The sequence below is a fragment of the Ciconia boyciana genome, chromosome 2 (genome assembly GCF_034638445.1).
Source record: "Ciconia boyciana chromosome 2, ASM3463844v1, whole genome shotgun sequence".
Lineage (NCBI taxonomy): Eukaryota > Metazoa > Chordata > Aves > Ciconiiformes > Ciconiidae > Ciconia > Ciconia boyciana.
In genome coordinates, this window is record NC_132935.1 from 31,751,396 (window position 1) to 31,773,872 (window position 22,477).

The 22,477-nt window shown below is 38.1% G+C and overlaps 1 long non-coding RNA gene across 1 annotated transcript in view; it reads right to left on the bottom strand.

Annotated features, from left to right (window-relative positions):
* Window positions 1-589: 589 nt before the first annotated feature.
* LOC140647548 (uncharacterized) overlaps window positions 590-22,477 on the bottom strand; it is a 94,803-nt gene continuing 72,915 nt past the window's right edge. Inside the window, exon 3 of the long non-coding RNA XR_012040825.1 lies at window positions 590-1,078. This is a non-coding gene — a long non-coding RNA (uncharacterized lncRNA). The remainder of the gene's footprint in view (window positions 1,079-22,477) is intronic.

The following is a 22,477-nucleotide window of genomic DNA, read 5'->3' on the forward strand; positions in this document are numbered from 1 at the left end:
TTATCACTGTGCTCTACATGGTCTTACTACCTTACAAGAAAAATTATGATGTTAATTAAATACAATAAATTACAGATATCCAGGGAATGAAAAGATCTTGGATAGATCTCAGCAAATTTTTTTTCAACTCACAGTCTGTGCTCCACAAAAAAGAGTTTCAGGAAGACTAAAACTATTTTTACTGTAAAACAAGTATAGACAATGTTTGGGAATTTAAAAGGTAGAGAGAGATCAAAAGCATCAAAATATTACCATTCCGTCATCTCTGAAAGAAAACAGTTTGTTTCAGATATATGCCTAGCAGTATTTTATGGTGATGACAGTTTTCAGTTCTTCATTTGGAACTAGAATTAATTATTACATAATTTACTTAAGCTAAAGAAAAATGTTCATGTAAAAGTGTTAAAAATCTGAAAATAAAACAACTGAATATGATAAAGTCATTTCAAGCAAAGCATGAGTTTAATCTAAAATAATTGTAGGACTGTTGTAGGATTTTTAAAGTGTTTTTCATGTTTCCAAAAAGTTGGTTTTGGTTCAACAAGAATCATTTTTTATGGGGATAAATTTCTAGTTTGACTTCCAAAAATAAAAATCCATTAAAAATCCATTTTCTCAGTATTGCTTACAGTCTTTTTTTTTCATCAGCCCCCAAATGAAAACTTTTTATTTACTACAGCCTGTGCAGATGTTATGTCCAGGCAATGTAAGCAATTATCTGGACTGGAAGACAGAAAGGAAGACAGGCAGCTTGCCTTGACAGTGTTGGAGGATACAGGAGTTATTTATGTCTGTGGCAGCGCTGGGATCGACAGTTCCTTCCTGCATAGCCTGTTGCTGCTGAGGCTGCCCAGGGAGTGGAAGGAGTTGGAGAGGTGATGGCAAGGGGACACACTAACCCACCTAGTCACTTCTTCCCCTCCACCCAGCTCCTCCAGAGCAAGCCACAGGTCTCCAGAACTCTTGTGGCACAGCCCCAACTTTCTTACAGTTGCCTCATGGGGGATATGTCTCTGATCCCTTTACAAAATGGTCAGATCCTTGCCCAGATTCTTGGGGATCACTGCAGCTCGATAGTCTGAAACCAAAAAGTCAAAATCAGTGTATTGACACAAAAATCCATGCAAGACATTTTCCCTAAGCAATATATTCAAACACAAAAGACATTCCCAATCTCTCCCAAAGAGGAGCAGCAAGACAGCTTTCCAGGAAAAACCTGATCATTTAGAGTCAAACTCTGTGGCCCACAAGTTTTCAGTCCTTTACTCACAAACTGATCACCCCCATTTTCTGGGAGGCGTACCAAATCCTCACCAGAAATACCTAAAGGCTATGCTTAGGCTGTAGCATTTTTGCTAACAAAAGCAGAATTTGCAACAAAATTTTTCTTTGTTATAGAGAAAATTGATGTCTATCTTTACAGATATAGGGAAACTGCTGGTACCAAGAAGGAGCTCAGGATGATAAGATGTGACTTGGGCCAGTCTGATCAGTCTGATGTGGCATCCTAACTGTTCTGTTAATCAGTACTTTACTATGTAGATACTCCACTTTCTTATTCAGCAGTGAGGCTGCATAATATGCATATGTAGAACCTGTCTAATAAGGAAAAGGAAAAGATAATATTCTAAAAAGTCTTGCAAGTCTTCCTTCTCCTAGTCCACCTGTCTATGCTGGGTCTTGGCAAGAGGGCTCAGCCTTACATATGCCAGTTATGAGGCTATTAATACAGTGAAACTTGACATGGTGATACAGAACTAATTAATGGAGAATAAATGTGATATAAATTGCTATCATATTCACAGCATCCTTTATTTGAGTTTAATCACAATGTAAACCTCATGTTGAAGCACTTTTTATGTGCAGATTATACTGACCATTACATAAAAAACTAAAGTACTCACTTTTATAATTCACAATGTGTTATCTTTGTGGAAATGCCCTCCCATTGTATTTATATAATTTTCAGTCCAGTATATATTGATCTATGTGAATTGCTTGTTAGCAAGTACATTCTGGGAAAAAGTAGTACTAAAATTTCCAGCAAAGGTACAATCAGAAAATTGCCATTCAAAATTACTGCATAAAAAAACTCATAGATACAATCACAATCAATTACCATACAATTACAACATGAAAACATACCAAGTACAGATACAATCACAAAGACAAGTACAGCTGATGGCAAATCTAGAAGCAATTACACAAAGCCTTTGAAGAATTAAGCACATTTATTTAAACTTGATAAATGTGTATGTCTTAGCACTACCATAATTGAGCAGGATTATTATAGCCAGTGAGATGGGGCAATTTCATTTGCAAAAGCAGTTTTGCAAATTTCTAATATTTAAAATTTGATTAAAAAATGAAGTTGCAGTTATTAGCATTCCGGTTATTCGCTTTTCTATCTTGCAATCATTAATTATTTTAGAGCCACCAGAAATTTGCAAAATACTTCACATAAATGAGGAACTATAATCCTTTCACAAAAGCTCTTGATATGCAATCTTGGCCACAATTTGCAACCAAGAGGTAACAAAGCAGGTAGTAAAAAGACAGGGAGTTGTAGAAATTGTTAGCTCTTTGAGTCTGCATACTTACACCATGATCCAAAATTCTGCAAGTCAAAAGACGCATTGCAGTCACTTGCAGGGATGTTGGATCAAGTCCTTTCCTAAGGAATGACTGTTTTATTTTACTGCTCACAGTCACCATTCAAAAAATGAGTCTTATTTTGTCTTGTATTTTGCACTGCCTGGAGCAGAAATAAATCTGAGACTGATTTGAACGACAAGAGGATAATCACGAAGTTTATTCCTCAGCAAGCTACTAAAACCAATAAACCTAAGTTTGTTCAAAGTGATACCCTGAGAAATTCAATCAGAATAGCTAGCAGCTCATCTTGAAATATATCATTAGCAATAAGGCATCTTTGAAATCATGATAAGTATTTTAAATTGCTAGAAACAGAATCACATACACAGAAGAAAGGTAAACCAAGATAATGATACACCAGTATTGTCAAAAGGGGCACGCTGAAACACACGATCTTGCTTTTACTTGACAAGGGCTTGACAGTCTTTGGCATGGATATCAGAGCAAAGATTGTCTCTGGCATCAAAATCAAATCAAAGACTCATGGATAATTTTAGTCTGCAGACTCCAAACTACACTTGACATACTCTTTCATGGATCTTGCTCCTGGATCAAGGACATTGCTCTATAAAAGCCCTGCAACATTTTTCAAGCCAAAAAAGTCAGCCTCCTAAGTTGTTGAGTTGCTGAATATTAGATTGCTTAAAATCAAAACCAAACATGCCAAATGCTTCTTTAACCTTATGTATTGCTCAGCAACAGTTCTGCTGCCAGATCTTGCTTTTGATGAAATCAGTGACAGTAGCATTTTGCTACTGTATAACAAAAGGTATGAAAACTCATTTAACAATGTTATTGATGAACTATAAGCTTATAAAGTCATGCACTTTCATGTCTTTACTGCAGTTTATGCTCTAAGAATCTGTTTTCCATGCCATCTATAAAAATGTGTGCATCTTCATTTTTAAAACATCAAAATATTTTAATTCTATTCTAAATGTCCACTTTAAACATGTCATTTCTGTGCACTACTTTGTACTTTCAGTTTTTAAATAAAAGAGGTCTGAAGGGTCACATTCCTTTATACTTCACCAAAACTAAGTTTATAATTGATAATTCACTGTGTTTACATTGTCCTATTCTGTCTGATTCCTGCCTAGTGTTTGTGAAACTTTGTACAGAACTTAATGCCAGATTGATGGGACTAAGCTTTAAACATGCTACATACCTGTTCGTGCTCAGAAACAAAGCAAGGGGTGTGGAAAATTGTTCATCTGAAAAGCAGCGTGGGAAGATTTGCATTTTGGGGGTTGTCTTTGACTACTAGGCCCTAAGAAGAAAATTTAGAGGCCCTCAATTGAGCCAAATTCTAATTGGCAAGCGCAAATATTCCCTGGGAAACACACAATTTGATCCACAGAGTTACACTGTTATTCATACTATAAGCTATTAGTAGTTTAATCATGCAACTATGAACCTTGTTGAGTCATCTGTTCTCATGTCAGTCTTTTCATTACAGCTTACCTGCATCTGCAAGATTGAATTCTGATCAATTAATTTATTCTCCCATTGCTTTGGAAGATGACCTTAACTTTATGGAATTAGTAAATATCAGGTTTCCTCAGCATGCAATTGTAGTTCTTCCACTCTCAGTATAGATTACAAAATAAACAGTATAATGAAACAAAGCAGGGAACTCAACAGTTGGTAAATCTACATAATACACTCTACTTGGTATGCACGCTACAGCAGCAGAATGAGCAGAAAAGGAACTGAAACAAAATTGCTTGACCTATTTTAATATTTGATGAAGAAATACTAAGCCTAGAAATATCACGTCTTCAGGGACCTTGTAGTTGATATTATTAAAAAACATTTTAAAAAGAGGCTCCTATAGTCTTTCATAATAAGCTTTGGGTAATACTTTAAGAGTCCATTAACTTATGCTCAACTAATCTTGAATTACAATAGAAATCCTTTGAAAGCATGTATGATAGTTACACAAATACCACATAAATTCATTTCCATCCTTTTGTGAATATTTTCCCCTAGACACACTACAGTTTTTAATCCCTTTGTGTAATAGTCCAGTACTTGATATTTTAACATTAATGGAAGGAAGTCTGATCAGTTCAAACTCTAACAGAAATCAGACTTTATGCACTTTTGAAGAATCCAAATCAAAACTGCTTGTGAAACAAATCTAATGATTTTTTTTAAGTTATTTATCCATAACTTTGAAACTACAGTAGAAAAATGTTTTTCTTATATAAGTAGTATAATTGTAATATTTATTATTTCCAACTAATATTATTGTTGTGTTTTAAATTATCTGAGTTACCAATACAAGCTAAAAATTTTCCAGAGAATCACTATCTGAACTGCAGCCTGGAAAGCAGCAGAGTCTTTCAAATTTGTGTGGATGAAGCAAAAAGTCATGAAAAAAATCAGCCATGCAGGCTGAACTGAGAGGGGAAGAAAAATGTTTAAATGGAAAACATCTTTGTCAGAAAATAAGACTTTGGACTGAAACTTAGGAGACTGAAGTTCCATTTTCCCAGGTTTTCCAATAGCCTTCCAAAATCAATGTGCTTCCTTTAAGTTTCTTTACTAGAGATTATTTTTTCATCAAAATAATGCATTTTCTTAAAGTTTAAATATTTGTGGTGGCATCTTGCTATTGATGAGGTCCAGTCATTTCAAAGGAAAAGACCTGAGAAGCCGGATGGTTTCAATATCAGAAAATAAATACTTCTAAATAATTCCCCCCACAAGCATCTTTGAATACATTTGAATGCAAACAAATGCTGAAGTCACGGTCATGACAAAACAGAACTATTGTTCTTCAGTGGCTCTACTCTAACCTGTCTCTTTTTGTTACTGCTGAGATTTTAAGTTTTTTGAAGGGAGAGGCTCAAAAGAGCCAAGCTTAACCCAAGCTTAACTACCAAGAGCCAAGCTTAACCCATATTCTACTGAGGCCTTATGTACTACAGTAATATAAGTATCTGTCTTGTTCCTTTGCGCTTGGACTTTTCAGTGTTTTGCCCAGTGAGTCGGTGCAGATACTAGGCTTGGGGGAACCACAGATCAGAAATGGAGATCCACATCAGCCTGGAGATATGACCACCCAAAACACACCCTGCAGAGGATCTTGGGTAGAGTAACTGGAAGGACCGGAGGTGTCCCTGGGTGGCCAGGAGATCCAGCCACAGGAAACATCAGGGACTGGCCCAGGCACACACTCCACAGTAAGCACATCCATTAATGCTCTTACTGCCATTACTACTTTAGAAATTGCTTGTTTCATTCATCTTTCCAGTGTTTGAGAATTCCATCGTCAGTTATGTTTGGGAGAATAAACTGCTGCATACACATCAAGGAACAGAGACCATCACATACTCTCAACAGCCTTTAATTTACAACCAGCACTGAACACTTTGAGCTACCCTCTATGTACCTGGCAGGCCAGAACCTTGACTTATCCATGTGGTAAAAGGTCGTGGTGACACCGCTAATTTGAAAATAAATAGCTTCCTGTAATGTTATAGAATTACTGTAGCAATCAGGCACGTAAAGATAAAAGCTCATATAGATAAAGCCATATTAATTAGCTCATAAAGCCTTATTAATCAGGCTTGTAATGGTAGCAGTTTGAAACCATAAAAGAAATGTGTAAGATATTTGTCTGCAGGCTTAAAATAGAGAAAAGAATGAAAACCCGCCCACACAGCGTGATGTGACATTAGCATCCTGCTACTGGGAAGAGGAAGATACAGTCTAAGAGCAGCATCTTCTTTACAGTATATGAATGTTTTAATACATTTGCTCTGGTCTAGCTGAGGAATAATAGCAAAGAGTACTTCGGACATACCGATGTTATGGTTTAGCCCCAGTCAGCAATTAAGCACCACGCAGCCGCTCGCTCACCCTCCCCCCCCGGGTGGGATGGGGGAGAGAATCGGAAGAGCAAAAGTAAGAAAACTCGTGGGTTGAGATAAGAACAGTTTAATAATTGGAACAAAAATAATAATAATAATAATACATTGTAATGAGAAGGAAAACAAGAGAACGAGAGAGGAACAAAAAACGGGGGGGGGAAAAGGTGATACAACTGCTCACCACCTGCTGACCGATGCCCAGCCAGTCCCTTAGCAGCGATCCCTAACCCCCGGCCAACTCCCCCCATTTCTATACTGAGCATGACGCCATATGGTATGGAATAGCCCTTTGGCCAGTCTGGATCAACTGTCCTGGCTGTGCCCCCTCCCAGCTTCTTGTGCACCTGGCAGAGCATGGGAAGCTGAAAAGTCCTTGACCAGTGTAAACACCACTTAGCAACAGCCAAAACATCAGTGTGTTATCAACTTTATTCTCATACTAAAATCCAAAACACAGCACTGTACCAGCTACTAGGAAGAAAATTAACTCTATCCCAGTCAAAACCAGGACACTGGAACACATATTAGTCTACTTCTAAAGTAGCTCGACTACCTTAAATCATTGCTCATGGAAGTCAGTGGGACTCTGACTGAGAGTGGGATCCTGTGAGATCCATTTGTAAAGAAGAAATCCTATCCAAACTGAAGTCAATGGCCACTGACTTCAAAAACACAGGATGCCGGTGTGTTTCCTGATCACTAAGTCCTAGACCTTCAGGTAAAATTTCCTATTCAGATTGAGACCAAATGAAATGCAAGGATTCTAAAAAATAAAATATATTCTGTTTTTTCATGGAAATGGTCCATTTCCATCTTTATTTAGTATTGGATACTTCAAACCAAAGGCAGCCACTCTAATCCATTGAATTGTCAACAAAAACCAAAGATCAGAGACATTTAGAAAATTGTACACTCTCTTATTTATTTCTCTGTCACACCCCACTAACCCTACAAGTCTCTAACAAATCTTGCTTGTTCCAAGGAAGACTTTCTGCACACAGTGCAGACAGACATCCCATTTTATTGTAAATAACTGGGGTAATTGCAGCAATTTATGATTCTGAAAATACCCTCCCTAATCGCCAAATCTCAATTAATTTTATATATATTTCCAGAAGGTAGAACTGTTAGCTGTGAGAGAGACTGTAAAAGAAAAAAGGTATGATTTTGCCCTTCCTTCTTTTTGCTCCCAATTTTGTAACAAATGCATAACAGATTTACTGGGGAAAAGCAAGCTCCACTCCTTTCCTGAGCAGTCGTGAGCAGCAACAGTAGTGCATGGTCCTTGACACTTACCCATCTCCTCCTCACACATTTCCCCATTGCATCTGACTCAAATAAACCGATATTTATCCTTGACACAATCTGACATGGCCACATCAGGGCAATGAAGGCTCATATTCCATTTTAAGCCCTTCCGAAGGAACACATTTTGGAACACCAGAGAAGTTGATTTTTATCTAGGAAGAACTGTATAGGGCTTTTTTCCTTTTTACCTAATATTAAACTGAAGTAAGCATTATTTTACATGTTCAGCTGTTCATCGCTTACACTGAAATAATGGTATCTCTTAGATTTCTAGTGTATTCAGCCTTGTACTTTTTAACAAACATAAGATGGTGACGATTACACAAATTTCATTTGTTGCTTTGTCATATAACATCGTTTATATTATTGCAAAACAACAGTGACCTCCAGAGGCACAAAAGCCTAATCAGAAGTATTCATTATCCATGATGATGTGTTCAAAATCTGAGTTACTCAGGATTTCAACAACTTTGTTTCTTTGCAATTCTATGAATTTTAGAAGCATGTAAAGTATGTAAGGAACATATGTAAACTTTTTATTTTAAATCTGTCCCCACACAGCCTTACACAGGTCAACATTCATTGGAATATGGTTGACTGAGACAATATTGGGGTACTGGCATACAGGGCCATTATGTCCTGTCATTGATAGCTGCCATTGATAAGGATCTGTGTGAAACCTTTTGGCCCCAGATACATTTTTGCAGTCTTTTTGTTGAAAAGAGAAGAGGCAAGATGAAAAGAAATTGAGATACTTCCAACTGAGGCACAAGAATACTTAAAAATTACAAACAGTTAGACACCTTCTTGGAGAATCGATGCTGGTAATGTAGAGCAGGTTGCTAAAAGCACACCTACCAGGTCAGCATGCAATAAGGTATTTGGCAGACTTCAGTGCACTATTTCACTTCTGGGTCGTGAAAGTGAAATGGTGAATCCAGTCCAGCCCACTAGAAGGAGTGACCAGCTTCAGCGCACATTTGCATGCACAGCAAATTGCTCGTTTCCACACAGAGTGTGAGTTTGTAATGAGGCTGAAAGCTCACCGAAGTCTGAGTGCTAAGAGCTTTGCCCGAAAAAGGACTTGAGGACTGACAGATTAGAAAGCTTTAAAACTTTTTTCTATTTTTTTTATATCATAGGATGCCAAGTGGGTCACAGAAGATATAAATATATATATGTAGTCCTGAAGAAAAAATAAAATATCCACAGCACTTAACAATTACTGTAATCTTAGAAAAGCTCAAGTCTCAAAGCAATGCACTTATTGACCAGCTCCTCTGCTGGCATGAATCATAATAGCTCCATTTATTTCAGTGGAGCTCTGTCAGGTTACACCAGCTGAGGACTGGGTCCTATCGGTCTCCTTCTTAACGTTCCTGTCATTCCCAAACAGATGTAAGTGCTATACCATTTTTCAACTCTGTAGCTCCTCACATATGCTGAACCTGTGCTTGCAAGGAAGATAATTGCATATATTTACAATTTCTGTCTACAACATGGAGGAAAATGCAGGTCTATTTAACTCTACACACTCATTTCTTTGTCAAGGAAGAGTATTTTAAAAGATGCCTTTTAAGCTATCTTTTTATACACTGAAGAAAATGGCTATTGTAATAACCACAATACCATTTTAGCTTTCAATAGAAATTTTCTCCTAGAGTAGCTTCTGGTTGTAAATAACACCTGTGAGTAGTCCATTTTAGGGGGTTATCTTCCTTCCCTACCAACACAGCTCCCACATAACATTTTGCCCAGGATTTCATTCAAGGAAATAAAGTTTTTTGAGGAAAATACTGTCCAGTTCTCTCTGTGTCAGACTGGCAGTTGACATACTGGTGAACTATTTACAAAAATGAATGCTGCATCCTGTATCCAGCTGACAGACTCCTGCGGTTGGTAATTTATTAGCTATTCTTGCTATGAAAGAATATGTACATAATCTCTTTATTGCATTCATTTTTGTATAAAAGACAGAATAATTACAATTCTTTTATTTGTGATCACACAACTGACATAGTACTAGTCATATAATATAAAAACAATTTACTGATAATTGTGTGAAATGCTATTGTATAAATAAGAATCTTTCCCTTTGACCACTGAATGCTGGTCAGTTGGCCTAAATTTATCCTTTTTTATTATTTTAGACAATACGTCTGTTTCTGAATTCAGAAAATCTGAATTTCTGGAACTAGCAAAAAATTATTTTTAAAAACTTTAAAAAATTGATTTAAGTACTAATTACATATCAGGGTTGAAGAGTAAGTCAAAATTGGAGTAGAAAAATCCATTAATACATTTACCAGTGACGGAGAAAGCATTCTATGGATAAATATTTTCTACTTCAGGAAATAGATGTTCAGCTAGCATAAATCAGCAATGGGACATCCCTTATTTTCCTGAGCTAAGGATCTGTCCCATATGGTCTACTACTACATAAAAACAGTTTTCATCCTGATACAAGAAAGAAACAACATTTGCACTCATTTTATAAATTGAAATAATGGAGGGGAAAAGGATGTTAAAGTAGTATGACCAAGGTTGCACAAAAAGTATGTATCCAGGTCAAGGCTGTCTGCACAGTTTGCTTGTCTCTATAACAATATTGCCCTCACCAAAGTCACTGTATTCAAATTTTCAAAGTAGGTTGAACTTGGGTTAGGCACCAAGGACTAACCTCTTAGTATCGCGAGGAAGTACCTACCTCCCACCAATTATTTAACATGAGTGGCAACTAAAAAAGAAAGAACTCTGTCCCACTACATTTGGGGATATGAAAAATGTTTCCTTGAAAAATATCAAGTTGAACTTAGCCTCTGATTACCATCATGTCACAGATGGGCAGAGGGGGCACAAAGCAGCAAAGGATTTTTTTCAAAATTGTACAACAGATCATTTATCATCATGGTCCTTTCTGGCTTAAGGTCTGTATTCCTGTGAATCCATGGCAGAGATAAAACTGTAAAGGAGGGTTCATGTGGTGCTGCAAACACCTGCAGCCCATACTTTAAGTAACAATCAGCAACTGTCTTCCATGTATCTTAATAATAAAATAAAGGAAGCTGATGCCTTGCAAATACAACAGCATGTTACTTTGACTTCTGCCCCTAAACAGTATCTGGATAGGGACACTCAACTCATCACTAAAGTAGATGTGGTGCTTGGCAAGGGCATGAGCATCCAATCCCAGACAGAGCAAGTGCAGCAGAGTTTCAGACCAGCATGGCCTGGGCAGCTGGATGCACAGTACATCCCACTTCAGTCGTGGCCCCCAAAGATCCCGCAACTTCTTCTAGACCCTACTGGGCAAGTAATCTTTGGGAATGCTTTTTAACCTCTTCTAAGGGAAAGATGTGTATGTAACAAAACCCCCAACTTTGTAAATGGTTCTATTGATTTCATTAGCAGAGAAGTTGAGGCTTCTTTGGTCTGTCTTCCCAATTCTGAGATCTTCTTTTTAAGAATGATCCACACCAAGAGATTAATGTGGAATTAAAATTTAAGATACATTAAGACTTTACACCGTATTCCTCACATGCACTGAAGTCAGCTGTAATCTATTAATCTCCAATTTGCATGTGATTAAGCTTCAATAGTGTTCCCTGTCTGCCTATGCTGTATCTTTTTCTTCAGTGCCTATTGCCAGACATTTTTCAGAACTGACAGTGACTTATCACTATCAAAAAGCAGCTCAAAGTCCTTAGGAAAATCTTCAGCTTAGCAACCAGCCTTTTAAAATTGTAAAACGTATCTGTTTTCCTTCATCTTTATAGCTATTAATAGGCATACTTTTCATGACAACAGGATTTGTTTGTGAGGTTGTGAGATATCATCTGCTCCTTCTCTTTCCTCCGCTCTTAAGCTGTAATTTTCTGTCATATCATAACGGGTTGTCCTGGAAATAGCTTGTCACAAAATGAAAGATTTGTTGCTACTGAAAGAGCAGAAACAGCTGTAAAAGAGCAAAAGTTAGATTTCAGCCAAATGTTCTTTAAACAAATAAATAGGAAAAAAGGAGACCCTAAACAAAGCTTACTTAAGCTGTTTTGTTTCTCCAGACAGTCTTTGCAAAGTCTGGGAAGATAAGAAGAGTCCTACAAATGGTTGTAGCTTCAAATAGATTGTGGGGGTGGATAAATATAGGGGAGCACAGTGAGTGATGGAAATAGGCTGGGCTTGGGCCTGTACTCAGAAGGAAAACAGATTTATTTTCCAGCAGAAAGCAATTTCCATAAATAAATAGGATGGCTCATCATTACCTGCTTTAAGCATGATTAGGCTAAATATACTTCCAGCAGTCAAAACAAAAAAGATATCTCAGTTAAGTTTTCCTTTTCTCTGAAAAAGCTCTGCTGCACTCATTTGGTGTCAGGCATGAGGACAGGAGGGGGCCAGGGTACAGCTACCACTCTCCGATGTTCAGTCTGTCTTTGGTCCAGGGTGTAGGGGAGAGAAATGTGGCAGCAATTTCCACAGGTGCTCTAATCCCCAAGGTTATTCTGCCACCAGGACACGCCAGAAGGCTCCACGCTATAGCCATGGTGTGCGATCAAATATCCCAGTGTGTGCCTTTTACTGGTCCCAACAGGAGAAGCGGGCAGACCCATAGCCCACCAGCCTGTGTGCACGCGTGTTTATGTGCGTGCACGCAAGACTCGCGTGTGCTAGGGGCATTCCCAAAACAGCAGTGACAGACAGCTGCTCTTTCTTCTGTACTACATGTGCAGAGCAATGGGCCAAAACTACAGCTCGGTGTACACAGCACTCAGAAGTTAAGTCTATTCAGATTTTTGCAATTGAGCACCTCAGGGGAGAAACGAACCCATTTTTCTCAGTTACCCAAAGCTGAGTGATTATAGCCAGTGAAATTAGAAGCATGGTCAAACCCTTCTAGCAGAAAGACAACTGAAGCCTGTAAATATTCCCAAGAAGGTGCACTTTTAATCAATATACTGTGTATGGCAGTATTTGGTTTTCCAGTAGTATTTACTCAACTTTACACAGGAAAGTAAACTCAATCAACACAAACAATAAATAGTTGATGTTTCTGTTATACATAGTGTGTACAAACAGAAATAAGCTTCTGATATTGCCTCTGGACTTAAAACCTGGTCTTATTCATTACCTTTAGTAAGAGGCTACATTTTCTATACTCTGAATAGTTATTATTATTGTGGCTACGCTGATAATTTATGGAATGTCGCACCCATAAAAGCCATTGTTATGCACTGCAAATATATGCTAAAATATTCTACCAGATGATGAGAAGAAAAATTATTATAATTTTGATTTACTTGTTCTAACGTAAACATCTGTAAACTAATTACAAGATACACCTTTTTTACAGATTCTGTGAATGGAAAAGACTCACTGATTACCAGTTTTGTCTTCAGTTCTATTTGATGAATCACTTTAATTACAACATAATTAGGTAGCACCTCTGGAAAAATATGCCATGTAATGGTTATAAAGAATGAAAAGAAGTGATCATACCGTAATTTTGAAATACATCATAGCAATTCTTTTCATTAAATTTCTGTGCAAAGGATGTTGCTTATCTTAATTGTCAGTGTCAATACCATAGTCCTAATATTATAGTTTCCAAAAAAAATAATTTCAATCCCAAAGTAAAGTCTGTGTTTACTTAAGAAATCATCCCAGACCCATTTGCCTTCAAACAGTCAAGGAATCCCATTAGACTACTAAATGTAAAAAAACATAGAATTCTCTGCTTTCTAGATGCTTTAGACAACATCGGAGTCCTCTAGCATAATTCTGATTTAAAACAATACATTATGTGGGTTTGCAGATATGTTTCAGTCTCTAGCGAATAGAAATACTCCTAAGAACACCTACATTTACATTATTGCAGCTTCCTGTGACTTGAGGCAGGATCAGGGCCCCATATGGTTGAAAAGTATCAGCATTTAAAGAAAAGTAAAACCAAAAAAGTCCTTGCTGGATTTATGTCGAAAGGAAACAAACAAGCAAAGAGGATTTATGAGGCAGAAATCTCAACACAGCTTTTCTTGTTGACTTGATGACTAGCTAGTGAAAGTAGCAACAATACGTGTGGATAGTCCAGTAACCCCATCTTCAGAGGAGTAACCTTCTCTGAAACAGCTAGGTCCACCCCTAGCTATAAAATATCTTGCATATAGGCAGTGCATGTGTTCTGCTGACAGGTGAGCTGCCTTTTCATTTGGGATGCGTTAGGCAGGCAGTCCACTGTCAGCCTGGTGCCACACGTGCTGAGATCTGCTGTAGGGACTCACATTACACCGGTTGTCTGGAGCACTGCAGTCGGTCCTAAGAAGCTAGACATGGGCCTGAGTCATCGCTTTGTTACTCAGACTTTACCCAGGTTTTTTTTACAAAAGCTTATTAGGAACCAAGGCTGTCTATAGACTTTTCATGTCCTGCTGGATCCTTCAGGAACATCGAGGATGCTGGGTCAGGCTGAGGGAGCCATCAAGAAAATATCCTCAGTGACCAGAGCAGACTTTAGTAAGCCCTTATTTCGCATACTGTTGTAATGGTCCCGTTATTTGGCTACCTGCCAACAGTGATCTTTCAGAGGTGACAAGTCAGTTCTAAAAACTTCATGGCTTGTCTTAAAAACCACCAAGTCTTAAAATTGCATATTAAGCCTCAGTTTATTTACACACTGGATTTTTAACCTATGGAATTGGCATATGGAATTTTTTGGATTTTTTTCTGTTTTCTGGGATTCTTTAGTAGAATCTTGATTTCTTCCACACCACAGGATACCCTGAGGTGCATTTCCAGGTAAAAATGCCAGATACTTTAGAGTGTGGTAACAGTCATGGAGGTTACCAATGTTGCAGACTGAACAGCAAGGAAGAAAAGCAAGCTGGCTAAACACTCACCCTCCCTGGCATGAAATCTTTTTTTCTGTGATGTTTTCTATACAGAGAGTGGTTAGGGTACTAGAGGAGGCTGCACCACTTTGCTACCAGTGCAGCTATGGGGACAGCTAAGAACCTCCCAGACAGCTCCTGTGAAAAGCTCCTGTGCCAAAAACATGCTGTCTTCTCTCCCCCTTTACAGTTCTAGAGAAGAAAGACTCACAAGCAGGGCTTTTTGAGCTAATAGGTTGCCGTGGTTTAGCCCCAGTCAGCAATTAGGCACCACACAGCCACTCGCTCACTCTCCCCCCCGGTGGGATGGGGGAGAGAATCAGAAGAGCAAAAGTACGAAAACTCGTGGGTTGAGATAAGAACAGTTTAATGATTGAAATTAATAATAATAATAATAATGAATTGTAATGAAAAGGAAAACAATGAGAGAGAGAGAGGAACAAAACCCAAGAAAAAAAACAGTGATACAACTGCTCACCACCCGCTGACCGATGCCCAGCTAGTCCCTGAGCAGCGACTGCTACTCCCTGGCCAACTCCCCCCAGTTTCTATACTGAGCATGACGTCATATGGTATGGCATAGCCCTTTGGCCAGTTTGGGTCAACTATCTTGGCTGTGCCCCCTCCCAGCTTGTTGTGCACCTGGCAGAGCAGGGGAAGCTGAAAAGTCCTTGACTGGTGTAAACATTACTTAGCAACAGCCAAAACATCAGTGTGTTATCAACATTATTCTTATACTAAAATCCAAAACACAGCACTGTACCAGCTACTAGGAAGAAAACTAACTCTATCCCAGCCGAAAGCAGGACATCGGCGCTGCCATGTTTCTGGGATACTTTGGATTGATGGTGTGAAGACATTTTTTTAGCCCAAAGGCTTTCAGAGGAACGGGCAGCTGTGTGCAGGCACCAAGTCTGCAGTGCAGTTACACAGGGAAATAAACTGACGGCCAGCTATTCCACCTAAATGTGAAGCTGCTCCTCAAGCTGTAACCTAAAGGAAAACTAACTTAAGAAATGCAAGGATTATTTATTTTCTTTTCTTTTCTCACCATGCAATTCGCAGTATGAGCTGGTGCCAGCAGGTCACCCAGTGCCAAGGACCACGACTGGCCCTCTGCAACCTGAGCTATGTGTCTCTCACAAGGGCTGGGGCACAGTATTATTTTCCATAAATTCCCAGGTCCTGAAAAAATGCCTAAAGATTGCCTATGTGTCACAAGGGGCATAAAATAAAGAAATGTTGTTATGGGCTTTTGGATAAGTTTAAACACATTAAAATTGTAAAGGTTCTTAGACGTAAAAACAGTAAGAAGAAAATCAGGCATGTGTAATACTAAAATTTTTATTGCATTACAAGAAACTCAGTAGTAGGTTGACTTTAAGTACCTTGGGCTCAAGTGAACATAAAAGTGTGGTTTACCTTTTGCAATTGCCTGTGTTTTTAGTACTGTTTTGTTTAAAACTCTTTATTGTTAAACTCCTGTCTGAGAAATGCTACCCAAAAATCCCAAAATGTTAAAATTAGGTATGATGTTCAACTGAGAGCATAACAGAGTCAATTATGAATACGAAATTGTATTTTTCAAGTTTTTAACACAGATAAATAATCCTAACAAGGAAGAGAGACTGTAGAATTTTAAAATTTTTCATTAAAATTATTTTTTCTTTCTTTCTCATGTGCCAAATCAATGGAAATTTTCTGATGTGATCACAGAAATCCTTGAAGAAATTATTCTGGAGAGTAACTCCAAGATAAAATGCTGAGACCTATATAGCATGGAATATAATTATGGTAGAGGAAGAGAATGATCACAGCCATGAAAAAGAAATATAAGCTGCTTTGGAGAATTAAGTAACTTCAGCCCCAGTAAGTTCAGTACATTTCTCATCAGTATTAATAGGAGTTATACCTGCTCACAGTACGAGTAAATTTAAACAAATTAATTTTATCCTTCTCAATCCAGGAAGATGATTTTAGGAAATGAAGGATGAAGATTGCTAAGATATCTGTCTTAGGATGAAGACGGCTACCTTGTCCTTGTGCACAATCCATTAATTCCCTTTCCTGTGTTAGCTTTCTACCAAGTCAAATATTTGTGAATGGCTATTCCTTGTTCCAGCTTAATACTCAGAATAATATTATAGTATAGTATAGATTTGGGTCTAAATAAAAAGAAAGTAGTAAGCTTCCAAATCTATCTGCAAAAGATTTTGGTCTGAAACAAAATGAGCTTTGAATGAACAAAACTATTTTAGAAGGTAATACACCATCATTTTGGGAAGACCAGCTCCACTGATCTTGTGAGAGGTCTGAAGTACTGTCTTGCATTTGACATTTTGCACCACCTCCAGGTCTATATTCAATAAGGCTCTGTGCTTCATTAACAGCTTTTTAGTATCTTAGTCTGATTTCTTATCTGTTCGTTATCAGGGCACACATAATTCTAGTCAGATTTACTGCAGTTGCAAAAACAACAGTTATTCAGAGTTCATAATCATGCTGGTGACACATAACTGTTTCGTTCTATTTAAATGACATTTGGCTTTCTCATGATTACTTCTGCCAATAGCTTTAAAAAAAAAATCAACTTCTTATTGGCAAAATCTCCACAAATCGTAAAAGTTTCAAACTACATTACAACAGACTCCTATTCTCTCTTCAATTTTAGCAACTTCAACATATCATAGATGTTCAAGAAAACACCATATACACAATACCCGAGAACTCAGAGGCAAATACAGAGTTCTGGGGCAGATTTCTCCCAGGTGGAAGAAAAGCAGTGCCAGTGTTTTAGCTTTGTGGCTGTGTTCTTTAAAAGCTTTCTTTTCTGAGATGCTAGCTCTTTATGAGTCATATTAATCCCTGCTGCAACTTCTGTTTAGATACAAAGAAAAATCCCGCCTTATGTCATGCAAAAATCACATTCAATCAGATTATATTCTGCAGGTGTTAAATATACAATATGACATAAATCAGTGGTGATCTATGTAGAGCAATACATGTTCCCAGGGTAAGAATTTAAAAGAAAGCTATCCTGGTTTAGGTTCAGATAAGTAGCAAGTATAACAGGAAATAAAATGGCCAGATAGTGCTTAACAGCATGTACTCTAAAGAACTGCTTACAACTTAGAATGAAATTTTAATGAGGTAAAGGTTAATTGGAAAACATACCTTTTCTATCTAGCCTTCCAAATTTAATTAAATATCACAAAACCGGCAAAGACTCAGTATGCTTTGTTAAAGCAACACTAGTCTGATTAAAATGAATAGTTCTTGAGCTCAGTTCTGCTTTCACTTTTCTGAAGTAACTCTTCTGTAGCCAGTTATCTCTCACTACCAATAAAATCTCTTCCTTCTTCTGAAAGCTCCCAGGTGTATCACCTAACTTGTCTTTACAAAAAAAGAGCTGAGCCTGCTCCAAGCTGGGAGTTCAAACCTGTCTATTTGCATCAGGAAGTCACCTGGAACTGGAATAGTCTTTGCAGGGTGTCTTGGGTCCTAAAAGGAAAGAAAAAACAGGTTTTTTCACCTCCAAAGCTTCACAGTTCCTGGTCTCTGTAAGATGAGGAAAATGAAAGAACTTGCAGCATCTAGGAGACAAATCTTCCTTTCAGTCTTTATTTGTCTGAAATTTAATAAAGCCATGCTGAAGATTGAAGTTCTGTAATTTGGGGGATTTAGAGATTTCAAACTGATTTTTTTTTAATATTCTATTTAAGTACATAATACCATAACATAGAAAGAAGTTGCAATAAAAATCATGTCCAAAAAAAAATCAAAACATTAATTCAGAAAAGAGTGAATAGTGAATGTTACAACACCGCATTAATATTTTAGTTTGTTCAAATTCTCCAAAACCAAAAATCTGGTAAGTACTGTAGCGTGTTCCACAGAGCTTTTTAATTTGCCAGAGCTTTGTTTTTCCACAAAGAAGGTTCCATCAAAATATTTACCACCCAGCTTTAGCATAGTCTTGGAGCTAAATTGTAATTTTTCTATGACCAAATAAAGCACATCAGGATTTTTACTTGCCTTCAGCGTTAACCTTGCAAATACTTCTGTGCAGCTTTTATAGTTGCATTCCAATTTCCAGCTCTCTCCTTTTCAAAGCCCTGGAGAAGAAGTAACTTACAGTAACCGTTTACACCAGGGCAGAGCAATGTCCGTATCGCTGTGATGACTGTGAAGTTAGAGGAAGGACCAAGCCAAAGGTCCACTCCAATCCTCAATCCATTTTAGCTGCTCCTAATCTACCAGATTTGGAGAGTAACTGTGCAGCAGAAACTACCATCACTTGCACTCTAGATAATTATCAAATAGGGCCAATGTCTTGTATTTCTCTTCCCCGTTCCTCTGAATGTGAACGAGAGTCACACTTTGATCCCCAAAGCTGTGGAGGAGAAAATGAAGGAGTCAGAGCAGCAGCTTACCAGTAGGTATAGAAAAACTTGGTATCTACAGAAAAGTAAAATAAACATGGCAATACCATTCTGTGACATCAAAACTAAATGCCATGGACCAGCCCATGTCCATACCAGTGAATTCCTTTCCCCTCTCAAACCAGATGGCCTTACCCAGATTGCCTGTTAGGACAGGTCCTTCCCTTTTGCTAATACCTGAGGAAGGCCCCAGCACAGGCTGAGAGATGGCTGGCAAGGGCAAAACAACCCCAGGGACCACTGAGACAAGTCACCACTGTAGCTGGTCAGGTTCCAGGCCCCAGGAACATCTCCTGCCACCACTTGACTTATTCATACGGATACAGTGATAGCAGCATCCAACAAGGCAGGGACAGCTTCAAACTGGCAAGCAAGCACCAGGCACATGTTTTGATAAAAAGTTAAGCAAAATACAATAGCAAGCAAGCTCTGGAACCATTAGGCCCTTGCAGGTCCACAGCCAAGCCACAGCATAGGACAAATTTGTCATAAGTTGTTCACAAAAGGAAGCTTAGCTGAATTCATCCTAGTTTGTTTTTCTCCATGTTGAGTGTAAGTTACATAGATATACGTGCATCCTTTAAATAATTCAGGAACTACCTTTTTAACTTTAAAAATAAATTGTTATGCATTGCTGCTCACTCATTTCACTAAGCTTCTCACCAGTGAAAAACTGTAGACAAATTTTAAGAAAGTATTTCCAGTACAAGTAGTCTTGGAAGTATGTCAGAGCCTTTCCCTCTGCCATCCCTTCTCTATTCATGATTTTAACCATATACTTAATGAGACTGAGATTCACCTCAAAAATTCTCCTCACAGCTGTCAAGCATTCCTTGCTCCTTTTCCTTAAGCTCATCTGAATTCTTCGAGTAGCACCATTTCTGCAGTGAAGTTCCCTCATGACATGTTGACTCTCTGATTGACAGGCAGCACACACACGCCAAGCAGAATGTCAAAGAACACAACATGATAAAACCAAACACAGCTTAATACAGTTATGATAATGCCAAACTGTTTAAAATTCTCTGTACCTTTGACAGAATAGCTGTGTATTGTATGTCTTTCAAAGCTGTGTATCTGCCTAGAAAAAGCTAGTTTCTCTGGCCCTTGAAGGAGATAGATACCATTTGCATTTTTGACCAGGCTTAAACTAAAGCTAAGTAAATTGATTTTTGTTGATGAGAGTAAGATGTTTATTGTGATCTTTCAGACTTACAAGCTTGTATTTCATTGCATATCTAATGTGTGATGTGAAGGCTACCTGACTTAAATAGCATTCTTATTAAAGCTTGTTAAATGGTAAAGACCTGACTTATAAATATTTTCACAGTTGAAATATGCAAGATAAGGTTACCTGTAGCCATATTTGCGTACAATAACCCCCCCCCCCAAAAAAAAAAAAAGAATTCATTATTTCCTAGAAGATTATTCTTCAAAACTTGATTGTAGGAGTAACCATTTCAGATTTTTCTGTCATTCAAAGCAAGGAGAAGGCAACAGGGAGCGCAAAACACTGAGAAATAATAGTTTAAGCAAACAATTCCTAAGCAGCTCACAGACTAAAAATTATTCACTCAAGCAAACGTATTTGTTTCCAAAGACAAGTATGTTGGAAAAGTTTAGGAATCTTTTATAGCCACAACTTTGAATGCTGCTATATAAACGGTTTCTTACATACATAGAGAAGCTATCATGCAGCACAAAGGGCATGAATCTACAACATGTTTGTTACTCCTGCCACTCGCCTATGGACACATCTGAGTTGACATTAAAGCCACACAGTGTACTACTAAATGAAACAGGGCCACAGCCCTATTTAGCACCCTTACGGCCCTAAGATGCACCTAATATGGGGGTAAGGCAGCTTTCTCATTCCAAAGTGTCTGAAATGAAGCCTGTGTTACAGCCCATCAAAGAGGTGCTTTGCAGCATGAAACTATGTGGCATGCCTGGCAGTGTGCCGCGCAGACATGAGCGGTTTGGGAAGGCAAAGCCTGCTGAGAGAGCGCTGGAGGCATTCGTGGTGGGAAACAAACCCAATACTGCTGCTGGTCATGGTGTCTCCTGCCCTCTGAGCCACATCCAAAAAACATCTGGGAAAGTGCCAGCCAGCACAGAACAAAATATTTAGATGGCCATGCAGGGGGCATAAACAGTCTGAATGGTCAGTAGACCCATGTTTGAAATAACTCCCCATCTCTCTTTTATTTAGCAGTACAGAAAGAGGCTGAGAATTCAAAGTTCACTGGCCTTTGCAGAAAAAGTGAGCACAAAAGCCTTTTCCTGCTACCCATGCACAGCAGCCACAGGAGGGGCAACCAGCCTACCATCAGCACCTTGACAAGGTTTGAGTTTTAACTGCTTCTGTCTTTTAAAATAGTCCATCACCAACTATATTGTTGCCAACACCTTCTTTTATGCCATAAACTTCACTTACTCACACATCCTCTCTCTGCTTTCCTTTTAAGATCTGAGGAAGTGGTCATGTGCCCAAAGCTTTTTAAATCTTATGGGCTATATGAGCTAGTAATAAACTAAATTACCTCGATCTATGTTCTGGCTCTGGCTTTTGTCCATAGACTATCATGGCTAGAGCAAAATATCAAGTCCAGCTAAGATTATGCCTTTGCTCAAGAACTCTCTTGCACTTGTCATAAATGCTGCATTTTGAGCAGATGACAGTAGAAGAACAGCACCTCTGAAACAAAAAACAAACAAACAAACAAACAAAAACCTCACAGCCTACTACTTGAGGATTAACTTTTCATCCAAAATCAGAAAGTTTTCATTTTAAAAGTTGAATACAGTAGTTTTCAGTCAAGCCAAACTGAACTTCCTTATATCATTTGGACAAATGTAAACTTTTAGTTATGAGACAGTTCACAGTTCCACTATTTTTTCTATGATGTCTCAAGGGAATTTGAAGTCTCCAAAATTCTGCCTGGCAAGACAACATCTTCTATGTGGGAGCACAGCACTGATCTTCACTGTCTTCTCACAGCATCTGATCCAACATGAAGTCTGAGCTAGTCTCTCCCCAAGAAGTGACTGAGTAAGAGGTTCTGTGAGAGTTTCACTAAGCCCAAATGAAATAATCTACTTGGGAATTAATAAATTTAATTTTCTTGATGTATCAAAACACTTGCTTATCTAGACTTTTCTAGATTAAACACATCTTCTGCTAAAAGAAAATAATGTGCATTTGTTAACTTGATGGGATTTCTTCGCTTGTTTTACTAAACATTATTTTACTAATCATGATTTTTACCCTGAAAAATTCTACTGAATCAAAAATGAACAAGTCTTT